The sequence below is a fragment of the Phocoena sinus genome, chromosome 19, assembly GCF_008692025.1.
Source record: "Phocoena sinus isolate mPhoSin1 chromosome 19, mPhoSin1.pri, whole genome shotgun sequence".
Taxonomy (NCBI): Eukaryota; Metazoa; Chordata; class Mammalia; order Artiodactyla; family Phocoenidae; genus Phocoena; species Phocoena sinus.
Genome location: NC_045781.1, coordinates 24,244,133 through 24,270,550, shown reverse-complemented (window position 1 = coordinate 24,270,550; position 26,418 = coordinate 24,244,133).

Below are 26,418 nucleotides of genomic sequence, written 5' to 3'. Positions count from 1 at the left end.
CCCAGACTCAGGCAGCATCTGGGCAGCCTTGAGGGAAGGGGTTCCCAGTCACTCCCAGGGACCCAGGCACTGCCCAGAGCCCATACTGGCTCCACCATGTCCATGAGCACTGCCTCTTCCCTCCCCACAGCTCTTCACTAGCTCCTTTGTATGGCCTGGGGTTTCCCAAATGTCACTCACTTACACGGCATCCTAACAGGTTTTGCCGTATCCACCTATCATCTGTACCTTCTTCTTTAAAAATTATTTTTCCTACAATTATTTTAACGTCTTTATTAGAGTATAATTGCTTTACAATGGTGTGTTAGTTTCTGCTTTATAACAAAGTGAATCAGCTATACCTATACATACATCCCCATATCTCCTCCCTCTTGCATCTCCCTCCCACCCTCCCAATCCCACCCCTCTGGGTGGACACAAAGCACTGAGTTGATCTCCCTGTGCTATGTGGCTGCTTCCCACTAGCTATCTATTTTACCTTTGGTAGTATATATAAGTCCATGCCACTCTCTCACTTCGTCCCAGCTTACACTTCCCCCTCCCCATGTCCACAAGTCCATTCTCTATGTCTGCATCTTTATTCCTGTCCTGACCCTAGGTTCTTCAAAACCTTTTGTTTTAGATTCCATATATAGGTGTTAGTATGTGGTATTTGTTTTTCTCTTTCTGACTTACTTCTCTCTGTATAACAGACTCTAGGTCCATCCACCTCACTACAAATGACTCAATTTCATTTCTTTTTATGGCTGAGTAATGTTCCATTGTATATATGTGCCACATCTTCTTTATCCATTCATCTGTCAATGGACACTTAGATTGCTTCCATGTCCTGGGTATTGTAAATAGAGCTGCAGTGAACATTGTGGTACATGACTCTTTGTGAATTCTGGTTTTCTCAGGGTATATGCCCAGTAGTAGGATTACTGGGTCATATGGTAGTTCGATTTTTAGTTTTTTGAGGAACCTCCCTACTGTTCTCCATAGTAGCTGTATCAATTTACATTCCCACCAACAGTGCAAGAGGGTTCCCTTTTCTCCACACCCTCTCCAGCATTTATTGTTTGTAGCTTTTTTGATGATGGCCAGTCTGACCAGTGTGAGGTGATACCTCATTGTAGTTTGATTTGCATTTCTCTAATGATTAGTGATGTTGAGCATCCTTTCATCTGTTTGTTGGCAATCTGTATATCTTCTTTGGAGAAATGTCTGTTTAGGTCTTCTGCTCATTTTTGGATTGGGTTGTTTGTGTTTTTGATACTGAGCTGCATGAGCTACTTGTAAATTTTGGAGATTAATCCTTTGTCAGTTGCTTCATTTGCAAATATTTCCTCCCATTCTGAGGGTTGTCTTTTCATCTTGTTTATGGTTTCCTTTGCTGTACAAAAGCTTTTAAGTTTCATTAGGTCCCATTTGTTTATTTTTGTTTTTATTTCCATTTCTCTAGGAGGTGGGTCAAAAAGGATCTTGCTGTGATTTATGTCATAGAGTGTTCTGCCTATGTTTTCCTCTAAGAATTATATAGTGTCTGGCCTTACATTTAGGTCTTTAATCCATTTTGAGTTTATTTTTGTGTATGGTGTTAGGGAGTGTTATAATTTCATTCTTTTACCTGTAGCTGTCCAGTTTACCCAGCACCACTTACTGAAGAGACTGTCTTTTTTCCATTGTATATTCTTGCCACCTTTATCAAAAATAAGATGACCATATGCACGTGGGTTTATTTCTGGGATTTCTATCCTGTTCCATTCATCTATATTTCCATTTTTGTGCCAGTACCATACTGTCTTAATTACTGTAGTTTTGTAGTGTAGTCTGAGGTCTGGGAGCCTGATTCCTCCAGCTCCGTTTGTCTTTCTCAAGATTACTTTGGCTATTCGGGGTCTTTTGTGTTCCCATACAAATTGTGAAATTTTGTTCTAGTTCTGTGAAAAATGCCATTGGTAGTTTCATAGGGATTGCATTGAATCTGTAGATTGCTTTGGGTAGTATAGTCATTTTCACATTGTTGATTCTTCCAATCAAAAACGTGGTATATCTTTCCATTGGTTTGTATCATCTTTAATTTCTTTCATCATTGTCTTATAGTTTTCTGCATACAATTCTTTTGTTTCCTTAGGTAGGTTTATTCCTATATATTTTATTCTTCTTGTTGCAATGGTAAATGGTACTGTTTCCTTAATTTCTCTTTCAGATTTTTCATCATTAGTGTATAGGAATGCAAGAGATTTCTGTGCATTAATTTTGTATCCTGCTACTTTACCAAATTCATTGATTAGCTCTAGTAGTTTTCTGATAGCATCTTTAGGATTCTCTATGTATAGTATCACGTCATCTGCAAACTGTGGCAGTTTTACTTCTTCTTTTCTGATTTGGATTCCTTTTATTTCTTTTTCGTCTCTGATTGCTGTGGCTAAAACTTCCAAAACTATGTTGAATAATAGTTATGAGAGTGGGCAACCTTGTCTTGTTCCTGATCTTAGTGGAAATGGTTTTAGTTTTTCACCATTGAGAACAATGTTGGCTGTGGGTTTGTCATAGATGGTCTTTATTATGTTGAGGTAAGTTCCCTCTACGCCTACTTTCTGGAGGGTTTTTAATCATAAATGGGTGTTGAATTTTGTTGAATGTTTTTCTGCATCTATTGAGGTGATCATATGGTTTTTATCCTTCAACTTGTTAATATGGTTTATCACATTGATTGATTTGCATATATTGAAGAATCCTTGAATTCCTGGGATAAACCTCACTTGATCATGGTGTATGAACCTTTCAATGTGCTGTTGCATTCTGTTTGCTAGTATTTTGTTGAGAATTTTGCAACTATGTTCATTAGTGATATTGACCTGTAGTTTTCTTTCTTTGTGGCATCTGTCTGGTTTTGGTATCAGAGTGATAGTGGCCTTGTAGAATGAGTTTGGGAGTGTTCCTAAACACTATATTTTGGAAGAGTTTGAGAAGGGTAAGTGTTAGCTCTTCTCTAAATGTTTGATAGAATTTGCCTGTGAAGCCATCTGGTCCTAGGCTTTTCTTTGTTGGAAGATTTTTAAACACAGTCTCACTTTCAGTGATTGTGATTAGTCTGTTTATGTTTTCTATTTCTCCCTGGTTCAGTCTCAGAACGTTGTGCTTTTCTAAGAGTTCATCCATTTCTTCCAGGTTGTTCAGTTTTTTGGCATATAGTTGCTTGTAGTAATCTCTCATGACCCTTTGTATTTCTGCAGTGTCAGTTGCTACTTCTCCTTTTTCATTTCTAATTCTATTGATTTGAGTCTTCTCCTTTTTTTCTTGATGAGTCTGGCTAATCGTTTATCAATTTTGTTTATCCTCTCCAAGAACCAGCTTTTAGTTTTATTCATCTTTGCTGTTGTTTCCCTCATTTCTTTTTCCTTTGTTTCTGATCTGATCTTTATTATTTCTTTCCTTCTGCTAACTTTGGGGTGTTTTTGTTCTTCTTTCTCTAATTGCTTTAGGTGTAGGGTTAGTTTGTTATTTGAGATGTTTCTTTTTTCTTGAGGTAAGATTGTATTGCTATAAACTTCCCTCTTAGAATTGCTTTTGCTGTATCCCATAGGTTCTGGGTCATTGTGTTTTCATTGTCATTTGTTTCCAGGTATTTTTTGAGTTTCTCTTTGATTTCTTCAGTTATCTCTTGGTTATTGAGTAGTATATTGTTTAGCCTCCATGTGTTTGAATTTTTTACAGATTTTTTCCTGTAATTGATATCTAGTCTCATAGCGTTGTGGTCAGAAAAGATACTTGATACGATTTCAATTTTCTTAAATTTACCAAGGCTTGATTTGTGACCCAAGACATGGTCTATACTGGAGAATGTTCCAGGAGCACTTGAGAAGAAAGTGTATTCTGTTGTTTTTGGATGGAATGCCCTATAAATATCAATTAAGTCCATCTTGTTTAATGTATCATTTAAAGCTTGTGTTTCCTTGTTTATTTTCATTTTGGATGATCTGTCCATTGGTGAAAGTGGGTTGTTAAAGTCCCCAACTATGATTGTGTTACTGTCAATTTCCCCTTTTATGGCTGTTAGCATTTGCCTTATGTATTGAGGTGCTCCTATGTTGGGTGCATAAATATTTACAATTGTTATATCTTCTTCTTGGATTGATCCCTTGATCAGTAGGTAGTGTCCTTCTTTGTCTCTTGTAATAGTCTTTATTTTAAAGTCTATTTTGTCTGATATGAGAATTGCTACTCCAAATTTCTTTTGATTTGCATTTGCATGGAATAACTTTTTCCAGCCCCTCACTTTTAGTCTGTATGTGTCCCTAGGTCTGAAGTGGGTCTCTTGCAGACAGCATATTTACAGGTCTTGTTTTTGTATCCATTCAGCTAGTCTGTGTCTTTTGGTTGGAGCATTTAATCCATTTGCATTTAAGGTAATTTTCGATATGTATGTTCCTATTACCATTTTCTTCATTGTTTTGGGTTTGTGATTGTAAGTCTTTTCCTGCTCTTGTGTTTCCTGTCTAAAGAAGTTCCTTTAGCATTTGTTGTAAAGCTCGTTTGGTGGTGCTGAATTCTCTTAGCTTTTGCTTGTCTGTAAAGGTTTTAATTTCTCCATCGAATCTGAATGAGATCCTTGCTGGGTAGACTAATCTTGGTTGCAGGTTTTTCCATTTCATCACTTTAAATATGTCCTGCCAGTCCCTTCTGGCTTGCAGAGTTTCTGCTGAAAGATCAGCTGTTAACCTTATGGGGATTCCTTTGTATGTTATTTGTTGGTTTTCCCTTGCTGCTTTTAATATTTTTTCTTTGTATTTATTTTTTGATAGTTTGATTAACATGTGTCTTGGCCTGCTTCTCCTTGGATTTTTCCTGTATGGAACTCTCTGTTTTTCCCAAACTTGATTGACTATTTCCTTTCCCATATTAGGGAAGTTTTCAACTATAATCACTTCAAATATTTTCTCAGTCTCTTTCTTTTTTTCTCCTTCTTCTGGGACCCCTATAATTCTAACGTTGGTGCATTTAATGTTTTCCCACAAGTCTCTGAGGCTGTCCTCAATTGTTTTCATTCTTTTTTCTTTTTCAGCTCTGTGGTAGTTATTTCCACTATTTTGCCTTCCGAGTCACTTAACCATTCTTCTGCCTCAGTTATTCTGCTATCAGTTCCTTCAAGAGAAGTTTTAATATCATTTATTTTGTTGTTCATCATTTTTTGTTTACTCTTTAGTTCTTCTAGGTCCTTGTTAAATGTTTCCTGTATTTTCTCCATTCTACTTTCAAGATTTTGGATCATCTTTAGTATCATTACTCCGAATTCTTTTTCAGGTAGACTGCCTATTTCCTCTTCATTTGTTTGGTCTGGTGGCTTTTTATCTTGCTCCTTCATCTGCTGTGTGTTTCTCTATCTTCTCATTTTGCTTAACTTACGATGCTTCAGGTCTCCTTTTTGCAGTCTGCATGTTCATAGTTCCTGTTGTTTTTGGTGTCTGCCCCAGTGGCTAATGTTGGTTCAAGGGGTTGTGTAGGGTTTCTGGTGGAGGGGACTAGTGCCTGTGTTCTGGTGGATGAGGCTAGATCTTGTCTTTCTGGTGGGTAGGACCACGTCTTGTGGTGTGTTTTGGTGTGTCTGTGACCTTATTACGATTTTAGGCTGCCTCTCTGCTAATGGGTAGGGTTGGGTTCCTGTCTTGCTATTTTTTTGGCCTAGGGTGTCCATCACTGTAGCTTGCTGGTTATTGAGTGGAGATGGGTCTTAGTGTTGAGATGGAGATCTCTGGGAGAGCTTTTCCTGTTTGATATTACATGGAGCTGGGAGGTCTCTGTTGGACCAATGTCCTGAACTCGGCTCTCCGACCTCAGAGGCACTGGCCTGACACCCGGCTGGAGCACCAAGACCCTGTCAGCCACACAGCTGCTAGTGTTGAAAGGTCTCCTGCAGAGGCAGGGGGTGGCTGTGGCTCACCACAGGGACAAGGACACTGGCAGCAGAAGTTCTGGGAAGTATTCCTTGGCGTGAGCCCTCCCAAGTCCGCCATTAGCCCCATCAAAGAAACTTTTTCCTTCAATTTGGCTTATTGTATTTACTTACAAAAGGAAACTTTGCAACACAATTGCCATTGATGAAAAACTGGATCATTTTTAATTAATTTAAATGAACACATAAGTCTTAAAATAAAACTCATTCCTCCATGTGTCACCTAAAATCTTGCACACTTACAGTAGTTCCCATCACCCACTGAGACTCAGTGAGACTTAAAATTAATCCTGGGCTAATCTGAACTCACCTCAGGATGACTTTCAAGGCCCGAGATCATTTTGGAACTAAGACGATCTTCCCTAACAAAAATTCATCACACTGTATTGTTATTAATTAATTCATCCGTTCAATTCATTCCATAGATAAATATCAAGCACTGTTCTAAACGCTTGACATACAACAGTGAGTAAAACAGACCAAAACATTTCTGCCTTCTTGGAGCTTCCATTTTAATGATAAAACTAGACAAATAATAAACATATTCAATAAGGAAATTATATAGTAAGTGAGAAAGTAAAAACTGCTGTGGGATTAGGAGATTCTGAAAGAGAGAATGAAAACTTCAACTAGATGGTCAGGGAAGGCCTCATGGAGAAGGTGAACTGGGAAGAAAGGGAGAGAGGGGCCACCTGGCATCTGGGAGAAGAGGATTCTAGGCTGGGGACCAGCCGTTGCCAAGGCCCTTGCTGAAGGAGCAGCAAGGGTGGCAGTGTATGTGATGTTGAGAATAACAGGAAAAGTGGTGAGAGAAGTGGCAGGGACCAGACAGTATGGACCTTGTGGGCCAGTGGAAGAATTTGGGTTTTATTTTGTGGGAAATTGGGAGTCATTGAGGGATTTCAAGCAGAAGCAAGAAATGATCTTACATTTTAAAACAATCACTGTAGCTGCGCTGTTCAGAATAGGCTATTGGGGATTGAGGGTTGGGAGAAGGTCAAGGATAAAAGCAGGGAGGCCTATTATTAAAAGCAGGGATGCCTATCAAAATATTCCAATAGTGAGAAGTCGATCGGTGGATAGAGTGGTCGATGCCAAGAGGTTAGATTCTGGACATATTGTGAAGATGCAGCTTGAAGGACTGAATATGGGATGTGAAACAGAAAATTCAAGAATGACACCAAGATTTTTGACCTGAGTAACCAGAAGTATGGACTCGACATTGACTGAGATGGATAAGACTGAGGGGAGCAGGTTTGTTGGGGAAGGAGTTCAGTTTGGGATTAAAGGGGTTGAAGATGCCTATTGGGCATATCTGACAAACTGTGCAATTGCCACAAGTGTTTGCTGCATTTTCCCACTTCACTGAGGTCAAGATTGACTATAGGACTTGATTTGGCCAATGAAATATGATCAGAAGTTTCAAGAACCAGTTTATGGTTTGCTGTGTTTTCTATTCTCCCGTACACTGTGATCAGCAATGTTCCAGATGGGAGCTGCTCCATAAGCCTGAATCCTGGAGTGAAGATGACACAGTGCAGATCGTGGGGGATATGTAGCATGAGTGAAAAATAAACTTTTTTGTGAAACGCCACTGAGACTCGAGGTCATCGTTAGCAAAGCATAACCGAGCCTCTCCTGGTTGATACAGCATCCTAGTGGGAATGTCATGTAGGCAGTGGGGTATACTTCTCTTGAGTGAAAGACAAGCATTTCTCCAGTCCAGGCTGGAGAAATAAATTGGGAATCCACTGACATATGGATGGCATTTGAAGCCTTAAGACTGGGTGAAACGAAAGGAAGACATACAAGGAAAGAGGGCCAAGAACTGAGTCTTGGGACCTCCAACATGCAGAGATGGTGAGAAAAGGAGGAGGAGGAGGCAGAAAACAGCTAAGAAGGAGTAAACAGTGTGAAGGAGGAAAAGTAACAGAGTTCAACCAAGATGAGGGCTCAGAATTGACCATTGGGTTTGGCACCATGGAAGTCACTGATGGTCCTGCAGATGGAAATTTTGGTGTAGTGATAGGGGCAAAAGTCAGACTGAGTTTGGTTTAAGAGAACAGGGGAGGGAAAGAACTGGAGACAGCAAACACAAACAACTCTACCACAGGTTGTGCTGCAGAGGTGAGAAGAGAAATGTAGTTGTAGCTGATACCGTCGAAAGGGGTCAAGGTATAATTTTAAGTGGGGAGAAATAACAGCACTGCTTGTATGTTTTAGAGAAAGCCCCAGTAGAGAGGAGATTTTTGATGCAGTAGGAGGTAGAGGAATGGATTGCTGGAGTGATGTCCCTGAGAGGCAAGAATTGGTGGGACCTAGTGTACAACTGGAGGGACTGATTTCATACTGGGGCCCAGATGATTCTTCTGTGGTGACAGGTGGGAAGGCAGAGTATTAGACATCAGGTCTTTCACATTCCAAATGCAGAGAGCCACCCATGATACCCTGGTCCACCTCCATGACTCTTCAGCCACTCCCGGTTATTTAAATAATTTGAGTGTAGACTCACTCCTGTAATTTCTTCCCCTTTAATCTCTAGCTTTGATTCAAAGCTCCTCTTCATCACTCCCCCAGCCAGCCTCAAGCTGCTTAGAGAGGAGGAAGAAGTACAAGGTTCGGAGCTGAGCTTTGCCCTCTTCTTTCTTTTTCTAACTCTTCTAGTTAGGGGGACAAGGAAGAAAGATGACAGTAGGTATTTTCTCCCTCCCAGGTCTGCTGATATATGGGTGTTGGGGAGGGGTCCTGGTCAGGCCAGTTCTATCTGAAGCTGAGAATTCCATGTTCACAGAGCCAGGTTCAGCTTCACCCTGGCCTCTGGACAATGGAGGAGCTCCCTCAAAGAAGCTGCGACCCTCCCTGTGGGCCTGTCAGTAGAACCACCCTTCTCTGTGTCAGACATTCCATTGCTTGGCCCAGCATTTACCAGGGCATCCCAGGGTTCTTTCCCTTCTGCAAACTTCATACTCTGCCAGGGTCTTTGTCCACAACTCCCAGAGCCAGGATGCCCTGGACTCGCTATCCTCCTCTACCTTATTTTTGTCCATAGACATACCATCTGACTGTATTTTGCTTATTGTCTGACTCCCCAACTAGATGATAAAAGTCCATGAGAGCAGGGATGTTTGTCTGGCTCCCTGTGAAATCCCCCGTGCCCATGAGTATCTGCCATCTGGTTAATACTCAATAAATACTTATTTAAAATGAATGAATGAATGAAAGAATGAAGTAGGAATTACACCCAACGTCTTCCTGAACATATTGTGATAGATTATTATAGTAATGGTCCCTATGAAACATAACTTTCTATATCCTCAACCTTGTATCGGCCCCTCCCACATTGAATCTGGGCTTGGCCATGTGGCTTGCCTTGGTCAATGGGACATTAGCAAGAATGACCCAAGCATAATCTTGTACAAGGGGGCTTGTTTTCTTTCTTGCTACTTTTGGGACATAGCCACCATGATAAAACGTCCACAATAACTTGTTGGGAAAATGTGACTCAGCTGACAGCCAGCACCAATCATCAGATACATGATGAGGCCATCTTAGACCACCCAGCCCCAGCCAAGCCGCTACATGACTGTGGCCACAGGGGAGACCCTTATCAAATTGGTAACCTGTAGAACCATGAGCAAATAAATGACTATGGTTCTTAGCCACTAAGTTTTAAAGTAGTTTCTTATGCAGCCATAGACAACTGTTATAGCACGTAACACTTTGGTCCCTTCCATCCTGCACAAAGTAGATTCCCAAAAACAATATCCCTCTCTTCTTCTCAGCAGTATTCAGACCTAGGAGTCCAGAGGATTTGACAAAGCCCGTATTCCTCCTTGTGAGTCCCCAACCCGTAAGTCATTATGGCAGCTGATGCAAATTGTTTCCCAGAAACCACACCCATTACCCAAGCCGACCTTTGGAAAATAAACAGTGTTGTTTCAGCACTCACTCTGCCTGCCCGTGCACAGGAATGAGGGAGGGAGAGTTCACCTGGACTCTCATAGGAGCCCCTGACCAGAGAATCCATAGTCTTTTCCAAGAGGGAGTGAAAGAGGCTGGAGCAGGCAGCTGCAGCAGCACGAGCCCTGGCCAGTATGCTCCAGAGCTCACTCAGTGTCCCCCGTGACTTCTGAAGTCCCCACCCAGAGGGCACTGCTGGGTTGTGTTGAGACCTGCTGTGCATTTCTCCCTCAGTCTCCCAGTTCCTGCTGCTCCCTCCCTCCCAGCAGAGATCTGCCTGGCAGTACTCACTAAGGAAACCATACTCCAGCATTCCGACCGCATGGAATTAAAAACCTGGCCTGCCACGTTAGCAAGGGTGAGTGGACAGGACCGGAGATACTACCTTAAACACACACAGTCCTGGCTCCACCAGCCCCAGGGAAGGTGTAATTAAGGCACACAGAAACAGATGTGGCCTCATTTTGCACAGGTCACGGATCTCAGAGCCTTTGAAGCCAGGCATCTGGGGGCCCAACAGGGACTGTTTCCCATTTCTGAGACGAGTTCACTTCTGATGCAAGCACCCAAGGTTTCAACTTCAATCACTTGTATTGAGTGACAAGTGCCTGCAGGATGGCCACGCAGGGAAACCTTGTGCCCCTTCCAGGCCCTACCCAGCCTTTTCCCCCTAAGAGCTCCCCAGCTCTGCGAGATGGCTCTGGACCCATCCAGAAACACCTCAAGCTTTCTCCTGCCCCCAGGACCACCCAAGATGAATGCTAGCCCTCTAGATCAGAGGTTAACCCAGAGGCATTCAGAGGTGTTATGAGTTAGCTAACGACATGGTGGTTCAAGAACAAGAATTTTTTTTTCTTTTTGACCATGGAGCGTGGCATCTGGGATCTTAGTTCCCCAACCAGAGGTGGAACCCGCGCCCCCTGAAGCGGAAGCATGGAGTCTTAACCACTGGACCTCCAGGGAATTCCCAAGACATTTTATATAAAACTTGAAATGTCCAGAGTCTCTTGAGTTTGGCAACAATATGCCTGCTTGCACAAGTCAACTAGAATTGAGTAGTGGCTATACCCCAGGTCACCACTGTCCCCACTACTCCACATCGTATCACACGCAGCCCACCTCACGCGTTGGCATTACCTGCCTGGAGCCCAAAGGCATTTTCCTTTGGGCCTTGGTGTAGATATGGAGATGAGACATGCTGCCCAGATGGCCCTGCCAGGAAGGGCTTGAGGCTCAACTACAGAGAGTGGGGTCAGCAGACAGCCTCACCCTGTCTCTCCTTCAGGGTCTGCCTCAGCTGCAGAGAGCTGTCTCACCGGTGGTCACACCCTGCCCAGGGCTGCCAGTGTCACATCTGGTGGCTGAGTGAGGTGGAGGGCATAAAGACCCTGCCAGGCAAGTCTCCCAGGCAGAATGTGCCTCTTGGGTGGGGCTGGCCAATGCTTGGTCAGGTCTTCAGTGCAGTTTCACTTCTTCCTCTTCTCCTACTTTCTCCCCCCTCATTTCCCAGAGATTGGTTTCTAATAAATATTTTGTACCCCAAACTCAAGTTTCTAGAAAACGTAAGCTGCAACACAGAGCTAAAAGAGGCTCAGACAGGGGCAGACTTTTCCGAAGTCTCCTAAGTAGATAGGGACAGAGCCATGGTCCCCTGACTCAGAATGGAACCCTGTTGGGAAATTTCCTCATGCAAATCACTCCAGACCCATCCTCCCCTCCACCCCCGCAATAGAAAACAAGGTGTGTTAGATTGATTTCCCTCAAAAGTGAAGTCCAAGACAAGGATGTGGGTACGGGTGTTTAACTTGGGAGGTGATCTCAGGAAGCAGGAGGAAGAAATAGAGAAAGTGGCACAGCAAAGGAGGAAAAGCCGTTAAAATGGTGTGTTGTTACAAGTGCTGCCATGGACGGCCAGGGCTGGAATCTACCAGGATTCTGCTGTATACCTTTATGTACAGGTCTTTGTATAAACATAAATTTTTCTCTAGGGAAAATACCTATGAGTGAGATTTCTGTGTCATGTGTTAAAGCATACATTTAACTTCTCACAAAACTTCCAAACTATTTTCCAGAATAGTTGTACCATTTTGCATTCTCACCAACAATGAATGTATGAGAGTTCCAGTTGCTCCACATCATCAACGGCACTTGAATGTGTTTACTATGTCAGCCGTTCTAATGGGTGTGTAGTGATTTACCCAGTGTATTTTAGGCGAGGAAGTGGCATGATCAAATCTTGGGGGAACATTAAAGACATGGAAAACATTTAGGAGAGTGATGCACTAATGTAGACAAGAGACAGTGTGATGGCAATAAGGATAAAGTGTAGGGGAGAGATACTCTGGAGAAGAATCAGCAGAACTTGGGGTTGAGGAAAGGAGTCTAGGATGACTCCTCATCAAGACCCCAAGTTCCCACGAAGAGAGGAAGCTGGAATTGCACTGTGAAGGGCAGTAGGGTTGGGTCAGGGCGGGAGTGGACCAGCCTCCCTCCCCTGCTGCATGTGAAGCCCTGTGCAGTTGATAGCACCAAACAGCTTGGCTCCATTTACTCAGGAAGATTTATGTCTCACTCCATGGGGGGAGACGTGTCTATCTGCTAGGTTGAGTTGGTAGAATTATAAACATGCCAATAGCCTGCATTCTGGGAATGACCTATGCTGGTTGTAAACACGGATGCGTACGTCCTGATAGTGAATCAGACAAAGAGCCCCAAACGTGAAGCTTTTGGGGAAGGAATCAAGAAAAACCTCACTACTCTGGGGAAGGATTCCTGCAGAGTTCTCCGGTAAGTTCCCTTCCTTTCATCTCTGCAGCACCCACCCTTCTCTGACAGCCTCCAATATTGCGCCTTACTGCGGAATTATGAAAGTCGCTTTTTATCCTTACTCTTCTCTGGACTTCACAATAACTCTAATATTATTATCCCACTTTTCCACTGAAGGTTCAGAGACAGTAAATGGCTTGTCTAAGGTCATGTGTCAGGTCAGTGGAGACTTGGGAGAATCCAGGTCTTTGGAGTCCACATCCAGAACAAACTTCCAGCATGCTTCATCACTACCTTTTATTTGGGGAGTGACTTCAAACTCCAAAGTAAATTGGATGTGGGAACCTCTCCATGCAACACAGTCTGGTTAATCTGTATGTTGGATTGGCAGCTCCCAACTTTCTGGAAACTGTTTCTCCTGCCTTCTTCCTGTATGGTTACAGCAGCCATGTTTTCACAAGGGAGAAACCCACAGCTGATTGGTCCACAGTAGACGCCTGACCCAAGGTGAGTCAATTAGAGCCCCTCCTCTGGGAATTTAGGGCCGTGATTGAGAAAGAAAGAACAGAGTCTCTGGAGGGCTGCAGCACATGACCTTTGACCATATCTTTCACTACATAGTGTGGGAAATGGAATCCACAGGAACAGAGAAGGTGGAAGCCAATGTACAGGGCAGATCAAAGCAACAGTTAATGGGGGTAAGTTGTTAGGAGCTTTCCAGAAAAGAGGCTCCACGGAAGCTGGCTGTGGGGTCCCAGAGCTGGTCTGGTTCTTGGATTTCCTGGGGCTTGGTATTCAGATCTTCCTCAAACTTTGTGAGAATATCTAATCCTGCCAATAAACACCTGCCCCTGCCTTTTTTTTTTTTTTTTTTTTTTTTCCTTAAACTTGTCAGCACTGGCTCATCTACCTTGGGGAGGAAAAAGAAAAGTTTGATGAACACAGATTCTCTTGCTTTCCTTTACATAACTGATCACTATCTGAAAGTATCCCACATACTCGTTTTTTGTCTACTTCCTTCACTAGAACATCAGCTCCCTTAAAGCAGAGGCCTTGTCTCTCCAAGCTGTATCCCCACTGCCTAGCACTGTGCCTGGCACACAGTAGGCTCTTAAGACACAGTCACTGGGCAAATCAATAAATTAATTGGGTATAGGGGCCCCTTAGAAGTCACCCAGTTTTACTGCCTCATTTCATAGACGAGAAAGTGAGGGCTGAAGAAGGAGAGCACTGACAAAGGGCCCTCGGTGAGTTTGCAGATGACCTGGGACTGGAACACAGGCCTTCTGAGTCTCTGTCCAGCACTGGGGGGAATAAGCTGCCCAGAACAGTTGCAGGAAGAGCCCCAGGTGCCGGCCGGTTCCTGAGTGCCTGGCACTGTGCTAAGAGCCTTCTGATGTTGGCTCATTTAAGCCTCACACGTGCCTGGAAGGGCAGTCTCCTGACTCCCATTTTGTAGATGAGGAAACGGAGGCCTGCAGGCATTGCACAGCTTTCTCAACACCACACGTGAGGGGTAGCAGTACACCTTTCCCTTGCCCACAATCTTTACCCTTTTTGCTTCAAAAATCTTGCATGTACCAGTGCCCTTGGGCTGATTCTAGCAACTCAGGACCCCCACTCGATCAGGACAATTCCTTCCTGGCCCACAGACCCAGACGATTATGCCATCTGTCTGACCTGTCAAGACGTATCTGTCCCACACCCTTGGATCCTGGTTGTCTGTGACTCCATCTAAAAAGTGAATCTGCCTGACACAGGCACATTCGCTAGGGTAATAATGACTGGGAGAGGTTGATGGTGACTCCTTTAAGAGGTCTTTGCACTTTGACACAGGACTTAAAGACCCAGCCCCTCCTTCAATCAGAGGAATCACTCTCTGGGATGGGATCCAGCCTGGTGTCAAACCAGTGGGAGTGATGCTTCAAAGCTGGAGGCCTTCGGGATCCACTTCGTCATGCCCTTTGGGTGACTATTCCAGCCCTGCGGACAGTCAGTCTTAGTCACTGGGACACAAGAAAGAGCCTGAAATGGAGAAAAAGCACTGAACCTGGGGTCAGAAGACCTGAGTTCAAGGCCAAAATCCACCCCCTGCTAGATCTGTGGCTGGATTAGTTACTAGGCTTCTGTGAATGCCATGTAGCTTTTTTAAAAGGGTTGGGGCAGGGGGAGAATAGTAATATGCCTTCCAGGAGCGTGATCTGCAACAATTCTCATAATAAAAAATAAATGGAAAATAACTGCCCTAGACTCTTTAGACCTTTACTCACAGCATTTACTGTGAGCTCTTACTATGAACCAGACCTGAGACAAGGGCAGAAAGCAGCCCAGAGCCGCCATCTTTTCCAACTGAGTTTGAAAAGGCAGAGACCAAAGCTTGCCTGGACTCCAGGAATTAAAGACCATCCCAGCAAAGGTTAATTGGTTAAATTTATTAGCCACTAGAAGAGGAACTTCCACTTAGCAATTAAGTTTGCAACTATTGTACACCCTTATAGAGTGTATTTCTCCAAATTGGTGTGTTCTTTTTCATGTAATAATCAATGAGTGGGTGTTGCAGTTGCTTAATTAGCTCTGCATATAAATTAATCTCTGCATATTGAAATTGCAAGCCCAGCCTTGTAATGGCTCGGCTTGTTTCTGAGATAAATCAGATTACTGCAGCCCCAGCAAAGGTTCTTGGTTTCGAGAGTCACCAAAAGCCAGCAGGTTCGCTTTGCCACCTGAGCATAGGGGCTTACGGAGGATTTGGACATAATAGCCAGGCTAATTATATTTACCCGTAGAGAAGACTCCGTGTCCGTTCTTATTTCTGCTCCTAGGCAAAGCTGCTTGTTGAATGATTAGATTCTCTGAGCCATTCAGGTCTCATGCCCAAGTCTCAATATTGCTGAGGAATAAAAGATATGTTTCCCATTCCCCAGGCGGAGGTGAGAGCTAGCGGGTGAAACCCATTCCCTGTTATATTAAGGAGGATGGAAGGTAAAAAAATGGGTAAATTCGTGACTGGTCCTGACTCCTCAATACAAAGGGAATTCGAAATCCTCCGAGAAGCCTCCTCTGACCACAGCTAGCAACAGTGACCACTCCCATTCTCCAAACTCTCCCCACCTAAGGAGGCCACCGCCAGCCCTCACAGTTTACATGCTGTGGTGCAGGCTCATGGCACAGACATGTGATTTGGAATCAAATAGACCTGGGTTCAAACCTTGACTGCTGTATGTTAGCTGTGTGGCTATGGACAATTCCAGTGCTCTCTTCACAGGTAAAATGATAGTAATAGTAGCTCACTTCCTCACACAGCCCGGGTGAGGCACAGATGAGAAGAACAATGTAAAAACTGTTTGTAAATGGTATACGTGTTGGTTATTTTTGTGTTTCAGGTTATTTTCTTGCATCTTTCCAAAGCAGAGACTAAGTCGTTTCTTCCCTCTTGGGTTCCTGCTCAGCAGGGCTCAGGTAGATGGGACACATGGCCTTGGGCAGCCTTCCTTGGAATTTTGTTGCCTGATCCCTGAACTCCCACTTGGCTTGGTTTCCTGTGGGTATTTTGAGAAATATAGAAGCAAAATCCTCTCTCTGGAACCTCTAGGTTCTTCGGGCTGTGTAGACAGGCAGAGGACATCTGGGCTGCCCATATAATCTGATCCCATCTGGCTCTGTCATTACCTTGTAAACATGGCCAACGAAACCAAGAAAGGGGGATCTGGCCTTCCATTGTCTCAGCCAAGAGAAAATCTACTTGGAGGCCAGAACTATCTTACTGGTCGCCCACAAGGGTCTAGTGCCCAGAGCCATGACCAAAAGGCCCATGGACTCTGTACTGAGCCTCCCAGTGACTCCAAGGACCCAGGAGTTCTTCACAAAGCTGCAGTGACCAGTGTTCCCAAACAGACATCATTCAAGGCCTGCCACCAGAACTCAGCCCAAGACGCCTTGGATTAGGGTTATGGGGGAAAGATCTGTCACCCCAGTGGGAAGGAGAGTTCCCCAGGCACCTCTTCTAGCTCAGAACACTCAGTACACCTCTGACAACACAGTAGATGTTCAGTAAAAACTGATTAAAAGAATGGGGTTGGGCTTCCCTGGTGGCGCAGTGGTTGAGAGTCCGCCTGCCGATGCAGGGGACACAGGTTCGTGCCCTGGTCCGGGAAGATCCCACATGCCGCGGAGCGGCTGGGCCCGTGAGCCATGGCCAACGAGCCTCTACGTCAGGAGCCTGTGCTCCGCAACGGGAGAGGCCACAGCAGTGAGAGGCCCGCGTACCCCAAAAAAAAAAAAAAAAAAAGAATGGGGTTGAGAGAGGGGAATGAGCACAAATGAAGGAATAAATGAACCCATGAATACATAAGAATAAAGGAATTAATGAGTAAACCAATGAATGGACAGAAATGAAAGAATGCATGAAAGAATGAAGAAAGGAATGGATTTTAATAAGCAAACAAATCCACGAGGGACTTGTCCCAGTCAAGAATGGAGAGCCCAGCCTTCCTGCTTACACCCTGCCTCCTGCACAAAGCATTCTTTCTCGTCTTGTGAGTGCTCCTAAGAGTCACACAGAAATGGGATCATTTGTGTTACATCTGGGAATCCCCCTCATCCTTAAGAACCCAGGATGTGTTTTCAAGTCATTGAGAAATTCATTTTCACGCTTCACTGTCAAGGGTTACAAGCACCTAGAATTTGCACCCAGAGCCATGCAGCCCTCACCTGCCAGTGCCATAGCATGAGCAGAACTTCCCCAAGGGACCGCAAGTTCCAGAAACAAGCACTAAGAGTCTCCACGAACGCTTTGATGATGCAAAGCGACATTTATTTGGGACAGGTAACTGAGGACTGAAGCTTTTCACTTGAAACACAGAGAAAATGAACACTCTGCCTCCCCCGGTGACAACTTCTTTCCCCCATCTTGGAACTGAGGTCTCCCGAGCTCTGGGTCCCCAAAACCTGGTGCTGTGTACTTAGCACAGGCTCCTAAGAAGTGCTGCTAAGGGAAGTGGTGCAGAGCTGGCCTAGCTTAGGGGAGATCTGTGGGAAGGACCCAGCTGACGCGACACAGAGCGGCCCGCTGCATCGCCTGCACAGGTTTTCTGCAGAAACGTGCAGAATTAAAACTGTTTTCTTTAATATCCTTCTCCATCCTGCTCAAGGACGGGATGCACAACCCGGCCTCTTTTCTAGCTGCTAACTAATCAGTTTACCACCTCCTCTCCACACACACACACACACACACACACACACACACACACACCTGACAAATGCAAACAAGATTCACTGTTTCCAGACTCACTGCAGATTTTTGCTCTCCCTCCTCTCTCTCCTCTCTTGTAAATCCTTTTTTTTTTTTTTTTGGCAAAAGTCCACTGACTGTTTTCCCCCCTGCTAAGATGACCATCCATCTCATTTTGCCTGAGCCAGAGGGGGTCCCTAGGATGCTGGACTTACAGTTTTAGAAATGAGATATTCCCAGACAAATGAGGACAACTTGGTCACCTTATCACTTGCGTGTGAGAATGTTTGCGTGCAAAATAACTGTCTCTAAGTTATTCCTTGAAACACTTACATGTGCTCCGTAAAGCTCTCAAAAACATTAGCTGCTATTATAATTTTTGTTATTATGTTCCGGTCACTCATGTGCAGCATCACCCCTACCCTAAAGGTATTCCTCCCCACTTCCTGTGCCCATAGCTCAGCAACTTGCCCCACAGAGCGTCTGTGATGAGTCAATGGCACCATCCTAGTCTGAGATTCAATGGTAAACTCCGAACACACTAGCCTGCCGGGGTGTCTCATGTTGAGTGAGAGAGACACACGTTGGCTAAATGGACCCCAAGTTAATGTCTATTGAGCATGCGGTAAGAGCTACGAAGGAGACGGGCAGGGCACTGTGAGGGAGCACAGCTCTAACTGGGGTTGGGACTCAAGCCAGGCCTTTCTGAGGGAGTCACATTTAAATTAAGACCCAAGCGTGGTGAGAGTTAGGTAGGTGCCAAGAGGTAAATTGTCCACTTGGGGAGATACACATAGCTCTGTGAGTTTGGGTTTTTCCTCGAGTTCTTAAGATTAATGAACCAGAAAGTCTAGTTATTATAAATGAAGCCAATTGTGAAAGACTCTCAGTTAAAGACTTTTTTGTAACATACATAAGTTTTCCAGATTCAGCTGCTTTGTGAGAATTGTCATATATGCGTGGACCACAGTCTGAGCAACTGTGGTGCATACAAATCTAGTTTGATAGCAGAGCTGGTTATAAAGAGAGTCTCTTGACTTTAGAAGGCACTCAGCACCTTTCTCAGAGGCTCCTGTGTCAATCAGGACCATGCAGATGGAGGAAAGAGTATGAGAATCGGAGTAAGAGGCCCTGGGGTCCAGACCTCATTTTGCCCTCACTAACAAGATGTCCTGTGCCGGCCATTATCCCCTCTGAGCTTCCCTTTCCCTGTCTGTAAATGGATACAAGGATGATGCCTGCCCCAACCCCAGCTGCCTTGCAGGGTTTATATGAGGGGCCAAGAGTAAAGCCCTGGAAAAAGTTTGCTGTCCTTGTCTATCTCTCCCTCCAAGTTGTGAGCTACGTCAAGACAGGAACCACGTGTTCCTGGGACACAGCAGGAGAAAGGGGGTTGTCTGAGAAATGGTTAGAAGAAGTCAGGCGGTATTAAGAGGTATGAGTAGGTACACAGGTTCAATATTTAGAAAAACTTAGGCTTGACTCCAAGCCCTTCTCCCTTTCTAGTCGTGTGACCTTAGCCTGGTCACAGAATCGCTCTCTGCCTCAGTTTCCCCCAGCAATGGGATAATAATGCCCACTTTTCAAAGTTGAGTTGGGAACTAAATACAGTGGAAACAGAGGAATGAGCCTAGCATCTAGACATAACGTTTCAGTCACAGCTCTTAAAATAATCCAAGCCCCTTCCTGCCTCAGAGCCTTTGCACATGCTGTTCCCCTTTGCCTGCAATGCTGTTCTTCCAGCTTTCTGTACATCTAGTCCTACACAGCCTTCAATCTTCACCTTAAACGCAATGTCCTCAGAGGGGCCTTCCCCTGCCACCCCGCTTCTGTAGGGCTTCCTCTGGAAACCTCTATTCTAAAACTCCTCGGGTAGTATTGCTGTGCAAAACTAAAAACCTTAGCAGCTTAACACAACCAACGTCCAATGTCGCACCGCTTCTGTGGGGCAGGGATCCGACTGTGCCTAGCTGGGTCTCTGGGTCAGCGTCCCTCAGAGGCTAGAATCAAGGTGTTGACTGAGGCGGCAGTCACTTCAAGGGTCAACCTGAGAGGGAGCCACCTCCAGCCTCACTCACGAGGCTGTTGACAGGACTCGGGAACTTGCTGGCTGTTAGCTGCAGCCATGGTTCACTGCCACGTGGGCCCCCGGTAGGGCTACGCACAGGGCAGCTGGCTGCCATCAGACTTTGTTGGGAGAGAGAGAGAGATTGGCAGCAAGCACGACAGAAGTCACTTCTTAAATCATGCTCAGAGTGACATCCATCACTTTTGCCACCTTCAATTCCTCAGAAGTGTCACTGGGCCCAGGCCACTCAGCAGCGGACAGCATTGCAAGAAGACTTGACTGTTAGCACACGGGATCATTAGGCGCCGTTTCGAGTCTGCCTCCCAAAGTAACCTCTGTAACAGTTTCTCAATCCATTATTTCCCATTTATTTCTTTCACCTCTGTACAGTGTGACACCATCAACAAGGCAGTAAGCGCCACGAGGACGTATGTGCCCGGTGCCAGGCTAATATTAGGCGTTTAATAAAATAGTAAAAACACAAATTAACAAAAGCCAGCACTGTGCTGTGGGCTGGTGGAGGACAAGACGTGGACCTGCTCGCAGGTATTGTGAGCCAGACAGGGAAATGGACAGGCACAGCAGGCCATATCTTCACTGTTCTGTTTTTTAAACCTCACAAGGGACCACAGCTCTTGCTTTGCAAAATGACTGAGACATTTCCCAATTTCTTCAGAAGGATTTGTTTTGCCTTCTGGTTCCCTGTCATAATTTCCAATATTGTGCCAACTCATCCCTCTGTGTTGGGGGTCATCAGGGGAGGCACAGACAGACAGTGGAAGGAGAAAAGTTCTACAGGGCACGATAATCCTCTGAAAGGTTTCAACCGGCCAGGGGCCCGAGAACTGACGGCCTGCTGCTCGCAGAGACCTGTTTGACGAATCGTTTGCCAAAGAGCCTGGCCAGCGGGAGCTTTGACCTTGGAGAGAGAGCAATCTGTCTTCATGGAAACACACTGTCATAAGCACATGTCTCAATTTTGCTTGGGCAGGCGCTGGGGCTGCGTGAGAAGATAGCCTTGGACGTGGCTAAGGAGGAAAAATGTGTGGCCCGTCCAGGGGCAGGGAAGCAGCTAAAATTAACCCAGAGTGACCCTGGAGAGTGGGGCTGGAAATCAGTGCGTTTCCCTCCAGTGGCGGCGAGTCCCCAGCAAGGCCAGCAACTCAGTCACTCCTTCCTTGGGGAGCTAAAGGGCCCCTCACCTCCCATCTTCCTCGACCAGGCTCTCCACTGGTCACCAAGGACAAGCGGGGAAGCAGTACCTTTGGCATCTTTGGAAGCAGTACCTTTGGCATCTTGGTCCCGGGCAGCAAAAGCCATACACTGGCCCTGCTTCATCCTGAAGGTCAAGGAGGAGACACCCTAAGGGACAGGGTGGCTGATAAATCTGGTGTCTCCACAGTCGCCTCTCTGAGGACCCGGATGAGCCGTTCCCCTCTGTCTGTGTTGACAGCTCGGGGGTAGATTTATCTGCCAGGATCTGGGGCTGGTGCAGAAGCAGCCAACTCATGAATCTGGAGGAAAGGCATTGACTGAAGCCCGGGGTTTGCTTATTAAAGAAGAGAAAGGACAGGAAGAAGAGCTCAGAGCTCCTGCCGGGCCCCTGTTTTGAGTGACACCGGATGGGGTATTATGGGATGGCTGGGCTGGGCTATTTTGGGATGAATTGGACAAATAATGTCCTTGGGGAGAAAATAAAAGCCAGAGGTGCTCTGAGAAGCTAATCATTGGCAACTGATAAGGAGACATTTGCCAGGGAGCGGCACGTGAGGGGCTTCCGAGGGCCTGGTGCTGAGGCTCACAGCCCCAAAGCAAACCACAGGGCTCTGCTGTCAGAATAATGGGTTATCCTGCCCATGACCTGCATGGGGTCATGGGGTCTAAGACCTAGAGAAGAGGGAAGGTTTCCATCATTCTGAGGTGCAGCCACAGTCAGTCTGCCTGGAGGCACAGGGCTGGACAAGATGACCTCCAAAGAGATTCTTCCAGGAAAGCTGTGAGTTATCTCCCAATTTTTTGTGGATGTTGTCTTTTCTTGTCTTCTGTGTGAATGTTTGATTGTTTGCCAGAGCTGTTTTTGAGAACTAAATGTCGGGGAGCCAGAGATCCAGTCCAGAGATTTCAAAAGGGTGATGTTCTGTGTATTTGTTGCCGTTCTATCTTCACTTTCCACAAGGTAGGGGCAGACACTGCAACCCATAAGCCTGGCCTCAGTGCAAGCCATTTGCTCAGCCCTGACCCCAGCCAGAGACATGATGGAGCCCAAATCAGCTCCACAAAGGCGTCCCCAAGTGGCCCAAGTGGGGAAGAGGGAGTCCCAGGACTAGGCGGACAGGATTTGTTAAGTAGCTACAAAGGGGAATTGAGAACATCCCAAACTCAATGTGAATGGCGCAGCTAACAATTACCAAGTATTACCCAATGTCGCCAGCAGGGCCAAAGCACCATTAGACTGGCCCAGAGCAGCTTTTCTGAGCATATATGTCTGTTCCACACCACATTTATCCTCAATTTAATTTTACTGTCTATGATGGTTAATTTATGTGTCAATTTGACCAGGACTTGAGATGCCCAGATATTTGGCTAGACATTATTCTAGATGTGTCTGTGACAGCATTTCCAGATGAGATTAGCATTTGAATTGGTAGACTAAGTAAAGCAGATGGCTCTCCCCATCAAATCCACTGAGGGCCTGACTAGAAAAAAATTCACCCTCTGGGCTTCCCTGGTGGCGCAGTGGTTGGGAGTCCGCCTGCTGATGCAGAGGACACGGGTTCGTGCCCCGGTCTGGGAAGACCCCACGTGCCGCGGAGCGGCTGGGCCCGTGAGCCATGGCCGCTGAGCCTGCACATCCAGAGCCTGTGCTCCGCAACGGGAGAGGCCACAACAGTGAGAGGCCCGCGTACAGGAAAAAAAAAAAAAAAAAATTCACCCTCTACCTGGTTACTTGAGCTTTGATCCCCTCCTGCACTTGAACTGAGACTTACACTATTGGCACCCCTGGATCTCAGGCCTCTGAGCTCACACTGAAACTGTACCACCAGCTTTCCTGGGCCTCCAGCTTGCAGATGGCAGATCAGGGGACTTTTGGACTTCCATAACCACATGGGCCAATTTCTAATAATAAATCTGTATATGTGTGTTGTGTGTGTGTGTATCCTATTAGTTTCATTTCTCTGGAGAACACTGACACTCTCCATCCCCCTCCTGGGGTGATATTGACCTACCGCAGCCTGGAAAATATTTTTATTCTTTGGATAAGGGTACTCTTGTCTCCTATAAAAGTTTAAAATTAGATCTGCGAACCATGGTTAACTAGTTATTAATATTTCAAAAGGAAATAACACTCGGAAGACAACCACATCAAGGCCAGCATCATATAAATTCCACTTATATTTAAGGCAAAACCCACCAAAATCTTCTTCTAACTGCTTTTTGACTTTGGGGATCGGTATATGCTAGTTAACCAGTCTTAGAAGGTTGCATACATTGCCAGTGTTCAAGCAACTGGAGAAAAATAAAATACTCTCAAGTTTCATCATCAGACAATTGATACTCTGTGGGCTTGAACAGCCAGATCTTCTGATATTTCAGAAGAATTCAGACCTCTAGAGTTTTATGTGATTCCCCAAATTGATGTTTTCAATCAGCAAGGAGGTGATTTGATCACCATGAAGAAATAAACCATGACTGAGTGGCAGTCTGCCCATTGACAAATGTCTGCTATACTTGATTTGGGATCCTGGCGTTCCTGCGTGAGTGACGGTAATTTCATTTTCTGGTGTTTTGGATTCTACGTTCTTTTTTAAATTGACATCAAAGGGTCACGGGGAGATAGTAGAGGGAAGCGAAGGGAAGGAATGAAAAGAAATCGGCATAATCCTAGGCAAGTCCCTTCTTCTGTAAAAGTACTTAGATGAATCTTAGATGAGTTCCGAGATGCCATAAAAGGGCACAGTTCAAAGTGTGAAGGTCCAGTGATTGAGAGGGAGAATCAGAGAGAGCAATGACGGCTTTCCAGGCTAGACTAGGGCGGCCTGGCCTCCCGACGCCCCCCAGAGACCCTCTTTAAAATGAAAGTTGCATTTCTGCAAAGGTTCCTCTTCTACTGGCTAACCATGAACAGTCACTGACCTGCTAAAAGGAAAGTCCTCAGGTCACTCTAATCTATGTTCTACACACTGATCAACAACACAGGGAGAGTCACACCCCCACCCAGAAATGTGTAACTCAATAGCACTGTGAAGTTGGGAGCAGAATTTGCCCCTGAAAGCCTGCTATGAACAGCAGAAAATATGGGTGATTTCATTATCTGAGATTGCTTTGTCATATTTCTGCTGAACCAAAGGATAACTGAAATGAACATTAATAATTCAGGACCACGGCCAGGGCTGCAGAACCTCTGGACCCTGCCCCTCCCAGCCTTGGGCTCCTCCTGGGTTTGGCCCTAGAGACAGCCTGAACCCCCATGGCCGTGAGGAGCCCCAGAGGCAAGGTCTGTGCCATTTCTCAAGGTTAGTCAAGTCCGAGGGGTTTCCTGATCCTCGAAGGAGATGGAGTACTTACGGAACAGAGATAGGTCAATCCCCAGACCCAGCCTGTGGTAAGGTCTCCTGGGCAGTGTCCAGAAATGGGGGTCTGTCCCAGACCAGAGTTTGCTTCCTTCTTTTGGTGCCATTTCCTTCAAAGGTAGCCATGGGTTTTCTTTTGACCAAAGGGACAGGTTACGGTGAATCTTGAACAGAACCTTCCTTCCTATCCGATCTCTTTCTCCACTTCACTGTTCTCCTCCTCCCCCACCTTCTCCTGTTTCTTCTCTCTCTCCTCCCCTCTCCCTCTGCCCCTTTTCTTCTCTTTCACTCCATTTATTTTCCCTCTTGCTTTAGTAGAATTCTAGCATGACAAAGCCGAAAATGCTCCTAAAGGATTCCAATGCCAGGGGTAGCAAACTCAAATGCCCTTGGGGGCCAGCAAGTCACATACTTGTAAAGCAAGCAGGGCATTAGTTGATTGATAAAAGAGCAAGAGAGGTCATGGATTAGTGATTGATAAAAGAGCAAGAGAGGTCATGGATTAGTACTTGCCAAGCAAATGGGTGGGAAGTCATTTAAACCCTTGTCAGCGTGAAAACCCAAGATGGCAGATCACGCCTGCCTCTGGGACAGGATGGCTAGGGCTTGAGAGGTTTTCTTTAGAAGGGAAAAACTAAGGAACAGAGATTCTGTGGCTCCTTGCAATTGAGTAGAGTGACAGTCTTTCGACAAACCTCAGAGACAAGCTCCAGAAACCACCCCCAATCTCTCCCTGTTAATACTCCACAAATTGTCCATCCTGCCCACCACAAAGCTCCAGCATCAGAGATGTGCTTCTTTGGTTACCGAGCTGTAGCGTGTTGACATGTACCCTCCCCAGAACATGTAGCCCACTAAGCCTTTGTCAGTCGTGCAAGTTCTCTATTATTGTACGACAAATTAACACAAACTCTGTGGTTTAAAAGGACACACATTTATCATCTCACAGTTTTTGTGAGTCAGAAATCTGAGCACAACTTAGCTGGGTCCTCTACATCCAGTGTCTCACAAGGCTGTAATCTACATATCAGCCAGGGCTGAGATCTCATCTGAAAGCTCCCCTGGGAAAGATTTACTTCCAAACTCACACCGTTGTTGGCAGGATTCAGTTCTTTGTGGGTTATTGGACTGAGAGCTCCTGTTTCCTACTGGCCATTACCCAGAGGCCGACCTCAGTCCCCTGCCACACGGGCCTCTCCAACCTGACTTCTTGTTCACCAGGAGCATGAAAGCTGAGAAAGCAATACAGAGTCTGCTAGTAAGATGTACGGTAATCTTTTCTAATCGGATCACGGAAGTAGCATTCCCTCAGTGCTGAAGTATTCTACTGGCTAGAAGGGGACAGGTTTGCACAGGCTGTGAATACCAGGGGGCAAAGATCACTGGGGCCATCTTATGAGTGACCTACAACACAAGTCATTAATATGAATTCGGTTACCAGCTCTTTACAGCAAAGTGGTTGGGTGACAGCAAGGGGATTTTGACAAAAGGAGGAAGGAGGGACAATTTTGGAAACTGGGTTCTGTCCAGGTTGGGCCTGGTGAGCAAGCTGGGAACTGCCAGTAAGCCAAATATGGGTTTCCCAGGGACTTGCATCCCTATTTGTAGACAGGTGGAAGCAAGGAGAACTAGGCCATTCCATGTGGTTTTTCTCCATTTGTCCCTGTGCCATGGCTTTGGCACTAAGTCATAAACTGAACCTCCCCCATTGCTAAGACTGGCACTAAGTCTGCATTGTCCCAGTCACCAAAGCATCCAACCTCTCCCTCTACAGCCTAAAAGACATCCAACTCTAGCTTCCTGTGCATATTGCCCCCGAAGCCTGTGCCACAAATACTGAGCTGTTCCCTGGTCTGCTGCTAAAATCCCAGGCCCAACACTGTGG